Genomic DNA, 6,899 nt, shown 5'->3' on the forward strand with positions numbered 1-6,899 from the left:
ATTCTTCAGCGTCTGTCGCCGCACGGAGCCCTTTATAGTAGCCACTACGTTATCGTAGTTCATCTTCTCGACGTAGCGCTCCCACTCACGGTGCCACTCGATGAGAGCGGCATGCTCCCAGCTAATTAGCTCCGTAGCCTTGATGACCTCAAAGATCGGCTAGGGGACTAAAGAAATCTTCGGTCGAACGCGCACTGAAGAGACCATCAGCAAACTCTACGCTTCGTGAGCGCAAAGCTAGCTTTGTCGCGTTACCCGGGGTGTTTCCGAAAAGGAAAGTTTTAGTAATTAGGGAAAAAACAGGTACTTGGTCACGGAAGGCTGCCCCTTCACTGTGCCTTGAATAAGCAGTCGTGGGCACGTGCCAGCGCCCGCTGACGCCCCGCGCAGCGTGTCACCAGTCCATCCAATCCGTGCGGCGCAGACACAGCGTCCTCGATACGTCTCTAGGCACGTGCCTGGGTTCTCCATTGGCCAGAGCCAGCAAGTGTACCACAGCTTGACCGCGTTGAATGAAAGGCCGTAATCGGCAACAGGATGGAAGAGTACATGGAGCCGTTCGCCCCACCGATGGAGCTTCCGACGACGCTAGCCGAGGTCGGGGCTATCGCGAAAATGCTGGAGCTATGACCGATGATCCTGCAGATCTATTTTGCCACCCGGATGGCGCAACTACTACAAAGTTAGAGTCATAGCCCAAAGCTCTTGATAGCTTCTGCCTGTTTCTTCGCGTACATTCCTGTTTCGTTTTGGCAGCAAGTCGTTGGTGAGACAAATAGCTACCGGTATGCACACATGCATGGTATGATACCATACATGGTATCACACTCACATAACATTTCATACTAGATGAAATTATGTTTTTTTCTCGGCATCCTGTCCTGCATGATGCTAATAGATAAAGGCGAGTACAGCAATTACTGGGTCAACAAGTGGAAGGCATTATTCTTGGAGGAAGCTCGGTAAGCCTAGATGCTGTGGTGCCGCTACGCAGATTCAAGTAGCTCCAGCAATCGTTCTGTTTCTACTATTGTGGTGATCAGGCCGCCAGAATCAGGCCTTTGCTCAAACTTCTCATGGCTACAGGGTCAGCGCGTGTGAATATCGTACGAGCCGTGGCAAGCCAGCGTCGCACGCAGGTCAGCGGACGATAAATCACCTATTGTATACAGCTCTATGAAGCCTACCAGTAAGTACCATTTTCGTATATACATGATTTGCTGTTCGACTACATGGGGTTCGCTAATCTTCAGACTACACTGTCAGAGCGATGTAACGGAAAGATTAAGGGGTGTGATGGGCAGTGTGAACTAAAAGTAGCTCGATCCATCTGTTGAACTGGCGCATTGTCAACTCAGACAACTATTACACTTCCGTACAGCTACTCGATGATATGCGAAAATAGACCTGTACGGGAGAGGGGTTGTCAGGAAGTCTAGTGCTCATTGTCACGGTACACATCTAGAAGGCGGGCTCGCCATTCTCTCGGACTGCGTTGGAAGATCTGCTTGCTGCAGAAGGTGCAGGCCACGTCCAAGCGACTGTGCCCTCCGGCCCAATCAGCGGCGCTCCAAGCCTAGTATGAAAATTCCGGCTTTCGACAAGGGTGAGAATTTGCGTTGGCCCTCCACTTGGTTGTGGTTTATGGAAAGGTAAGGAGTCTAGTACTCAGCTTGGAGCTTTAGGTAGAAGCTCAGTCGTGATTTTACTTCTTACAAGAGAAGTGCTCAAGAATACAACAACAACTTTACATTTACCCAACCCCGACCTAAGGAGGATTATCACGACAATTTGGTGAAGAAACAGAGTATCTTCACGCCGAAGAATCGTACGAACGTTAACGCGGAGTGAACCGCCCCTTTGGTAACGGAACGCCAAAGCAAGAGGAAAAAAGAAGTGGGAACGAAATGAGCGCCCACGGTTGGTCTGGTGAGGGATACAGCGGTGAGACAAGGGAAGAAGCTGGGGGATGATCGTCGCCACTTCTGCCCGAGTCACTACTCCAAGTCGAGACCTACGAGGAAGACAAGCGCGCGCCTAGACCGCCGGCGGTGGCGAACAGGATGAGGTCCGCTTCAGAACAAGTGGAGACGTTCCCGCGGACACTGGGACGCCTCGGTCAGCCGATTCATCAGGACGGAGCGACGCTGAAAGAGAATTGTCTAGCTACGGAGTTAAGGTACTGGGGGTGGTGAACGAGGTCCTGCCAGAACCCGAGACGTCTGGAAAACAAGAGCGTTTAGATGTCATCTTGAAGCAATTAGCTCGGCGGCCGGGACAAAATGAGAAGCTGAAAGCGCTCATGTCTGGTGCGCCCCGAATCGAAACGTTCTCATTCGACCCGTCGTTCCCCTCGCTGACACCCCTCAGGGATGCTGGGAGTGCTAGGGAGCCAGCCACCCCGACGAACGTGACAACGGAAGCAAGGCTCACAGGGGGGGGCGACCCCGGGAACGGCTACTTACTTTTCGGGACGACCTGAAGGCCAAGTGGCAACGCCAGCTCAATCGGTGACTACGCCTGCGAAGTCGATGTCTACGCCTGCTCGATCAGGAGGAACGCCGGCCCGATCGATGACGGCCTCAGCGAGATCTACGATCACGCTTGCGAAGTTTGCGTCGACGCCTGCCAAGTCTGTGTCGACTCCTGCTCCATCGATAGCAGCGTCCGCCCGGTCTGGAACGTCTTCCAACGACTCGAGGCTACAAGCACTGGTGGAAGAATCGGTCGAGCGAGTACTTCGGAAACTGACGTTGTCTCGTGAGTCTAGCGCTGGAAAGCCACGCTCGCGAACGGTGGGACCAGATACCCGCTACACGCCTGGGTCGGCCAGACTTGACGTACGGAGCTGGAGCAACCTTCGAGCGCGAGTACCAGAGACCTCCGATTCCCTCGAGCTCCGACCCTAACGGAATACTTCGATGTCAGTGGGAATGACCCTAGGACCAGTTCCCGCGTATCGAGGCGTACCACCGAGGGGGATTAGTCCTTACGGGAACGGGATGGTAGGCGAAACGCCAAGGACGGGAGCACTCTATTCTCAGTACCAGTCGATGCCCCAGCCTGCTGCCGGGTCGGTCCAGAGTGGAACGCTTCCCGCTTGGCTCGCAGCTCCCGTAACGCCGACTCCTGCGTTTCCGAATCTGCCTACGCTAGGGATGCCTCTAGCAGCCGGGGGAGCCTCGCCGTCGTATATGAGGAACCAAGGCCTTGGAGGGAGCGCCGGAGCTCGAGGTGCTGCGTAACGACGCGAGGACGCTCCTGAACGCGCAGATTAACCTCGTCGAGCCGTTCCTTAGGTTGATATCCCGAATGAGTTGAGGAACGTCGTAAACATAATTGTACCGTTTATTAGGAGACGGCTACAAACGAGAGCGCGGCAGCTTTCTAGTGTTCCTTTGAGAGGTGCACCTATGGGATGGACAGCCTGATGCGATTGGCGGCGTTTGAGCAGTGCCTTAGGGGTAAGGTGGGTCAGGAGTGGTGATATAATTCGAGGACGACAGTTTCGAGACCCTTCGAGTGATGTTTCATAACCGATTCATCTGTCAAGCCCTGCACAGCTCTGGAATCGTCTCAAGAACGCCAAGCGAAGTCGCGGTGAGTCGGCCGAAGAATGGGGTGATCGGATCTCGACTATGTGTGAAGCCCTGAACACCATGAGCCTCGCATAAGGTACGAGTTCTTACTAGACGGCCTGTGAAACAAGCATATGAAGGCGGTGTTGAATGGCAATATGGTTGCGACGATCCGAGAGGCCTGTGACCCGCTGATTTACAAGAATTGGCACATGCCAGGCGAGGAAGAGGACGAGTTTGTGAGCGATGGAGCGCCTGTGACCAGCTCAATTAACCTGAACTCGACGCAGTCGCAAATGTTACAGCGGTTGCAGCTAATGAGCCAGTTCATGCCGAAACAGCTACAGGGGCTGGGGTGCAGCAAGGATACATCATTGCAGTGGCGCCTCTGGCTCCTCCTGTTCAAGGCGTTTCGACTCCGGTTGGGAACGCCTCGCTGACTCCAAGGGCTTCGACGCCTGGGAAAGCCCCGTCGAACGTAGTCCCGCTGAGGATCAGACTCGGCCCTGACACCCGTACGACGGAAGGCGAAGTTGTATATGGTCGCTGTGGACGAGTGGGGTGTGGTCCCGAAACCTGCCCGATAGAACAAAAGGGCGATGCAACAGGTGCAACATGTGAAACGAGCAGGGTCACCTTTCGATAAAGTGCAACTGGCCGAGACCCCAAGGACCCAATCGGAGCGCCGCCGTACAGAGTAGTTTCTCTGCGGCGAAAAGAGCCACCCGGTGGCAAGGTGCCCTAGCCTGGACCGACTGCGTAGCCTGACGCAGAACGCGACCGCTGGGAACGCCACCGCGGCATCCAAAACGCCTCAACAATGAAGGGGACAGGAGGGAGGGAAAGGAAGTGTCGCCCCTTCCTCTTGCCTAAAAGGAGATAAGCCGAGAGGTGAGGGTCCACCTAGACTAACTACTAGTGGATCCGAGAAGACTCTCGAGGGAGGTGTGACAGATGTGAAAAGTGCTCGAGGTGTTCCAGCCTCAAGTGCGAAGACTGAAACTGTGGTACGGAAAACAGACGAAGCGAGAAACCTAACGGAACGGGTGGGCTTCATACGGAAAATGAACGAAGCGAGCAACCTAATGGAACTGGTGGGCTCTGTACTGGGAACGAACGACAAGAGCAACCTAGCGAAACGGGTGGGCTCCATACGTGGAACGAACTACGAGAGCAACCTAACAGAACGGGTGGGCTCCAAAATGGGAACGGGAAGAGAGAGCAGTCCAACAGAGCGGACCGGCTTTCAGCAAGACTGGGGAACGAGCGGCTCTTTGAGTGAGCCCGAGGGAAAAGAGGCAAGCGCGGAAAAAAAGCAACGGAATGCTTAGCCGCAACGCGAGAACGAAGGGATGGAACGACAGAACGTTCAGAACGAGAAGAAGAAGACGAGCCTGGAGCAGCGGAACGTTTAGCCCGACGTCTAAGATCAACAAGAATGTATTGGAAACGACGACTGAAGATGCCGCGAGCGCAAGAGCAAACCAAGTCTCGGTGGTAATAGGGGTGGTTAGTGCCTTGACCTTCACACAGGGAACTAGGTATCACTTTACCTGCATCGCCTGGGCCACGCCCCATGACGCCTCGACTCGCAGTCGACCACGACCTTGGGGCCACGCAGTGGTAGGTCATCGACCAGATTCGTACCACTCAGTGGATTACGCGCCACTCCGCGCTCGTCCTCGCCAGGACCCAGCAGTTGGTCATTGACCTGACCTGCACCGCTCAGCAGATAACGTGCCGCACCACGTACGCCCTCAGGGCAAACAGCAACCTCGTTGCTAACAATTTATGACATACCAATGCCCAGCACTACGGCCGCCTCGGCCTCGTGCTCGCGCCAGAAGCGCTGCTTCCTAGCAGAGGTGAGTTCATGACTCACCAAAGCTCCACTAGGAGCAGGGTGCGACGCACCCAGCGTTTTCGACTTCCAGTCGATCCATGGCTCATGGCGTTCCAGCCATGCCATGCCAAGGATGAGGTCATACCTCGAATCCAGGTCTAAGACCAAACAGTGTTCCACGCTATCGAAGCTCTCAAACTTCACTCCAAGGTCGACAGAGACCTTCGACACAGTTACCAGTGTCCCCGTCGCGAGACGGACAGAGATCGTATCTCTCGTTGGCACTTCCAGTGCTTCAGCATACAGCTGACTCCCTTCCAGGGTGGAGCGACGAGCGTAGTTGCCCGAGGCTCCCGAGTTAGTTAAGACTCTCCATGGCTTTGTAAAGCCCTTCACGTTCGCTTGCCCGACCAGCAAGCCCGGCTTGCACACACGCTTCTCGTAAGAGAGCTCAGCTCTCTTCGGGGTTGAGCCCCGTTGCCCTCTACCTCTTTGAGGCACAACATAACTCAGTTCTTCCCCAGTAGGCCGCCCCGTGCCTACTGGGAGTTGCCGTTTCCCGGCGATGACCCGGAGGGTTGGCTCGCCGGAGCCCCGTGCTTCTTGCGCAGAGGGCAATAGGCCATTAAGCGCTTAGTGCTATTGCACACAGAGCATCGGCGGATGCCGGCGCGCTGCTCCGCATCAAGAAGTCCCGCTTCTTCATCTTCAGCATAGCTGAGGTCCATCGACTCTGGACCGCTCGAAGAGCTTGCGCTACCAGCGCGCCGACCTGAAGTTGTGCTCGGCATTCAATGCCACATCCACCGCCTTTTCGAAAGCGTTAAGGTGTACACGCAACACTTCTGTTCGAGCTGCGCTCACACGAAGTCACTTTATGAACACGGTCACGCTGACTAGTTCCGGAAGAGGGTCCGCCGCCATTCTGGCGATAAGAGCCCTCAACTCTTGGACATAGTCCTATAAATCCTTCTTACCCTGGCGGGTAGCAAGGAACTTCGACCAGATACGGTACGCCTGATTAGGCGGCGCGAGCACGACCTCCAAGCCTGGAGATAGCCAGCGCCACGCGCTGATGCTCAGACTGGAGGAGGGCCGATCCCATGTCCATCTCGACCTCACGGGCCCAGAGAAGGAGATTCTCTCCATCCTTCCCCTCGGAGATTTGTACGCTCACCATGAGCGGTTTCAGTCTCATAGACTCTTTACGCGTCATCGACGCCGCCGCCGTTGCGGCGCTCATCTTCTCTTGGACGTGCTCCAAGAGCGCGTTCTCGTGACGGGAGAACGATTCCAGCCTGGCGGTGACCGCCTCTGGACCCTGCGATGCAAGATGAGCCACGCCTTTCCCTTCAGTGTCGCTTCGGTCTCCAGAATCGGCTGAATGAGGCGTTCCAGTTTTTGAGGGAGCACCTCCAACGCGAGCCCCTTTCTGTGCGTCGCCGCTGGCGATACTTGGCGTACGCTTATCCTCTTCG

This window comes from Phytophthora infestans, genomic scaffold, assembly GCF_000142945.1.
Source record: "Phytophthora infestans T30-4 supercont1.10 genomic scaffold, whole genome shotgun sequence".
Classification (NCBI taxonomy): domain Eukaryota; phylum Oomycota; class Peronosporomycetes; order Peronosporales; family Peronosporaceae; genus Phytophthora; species Phytophthora infestans.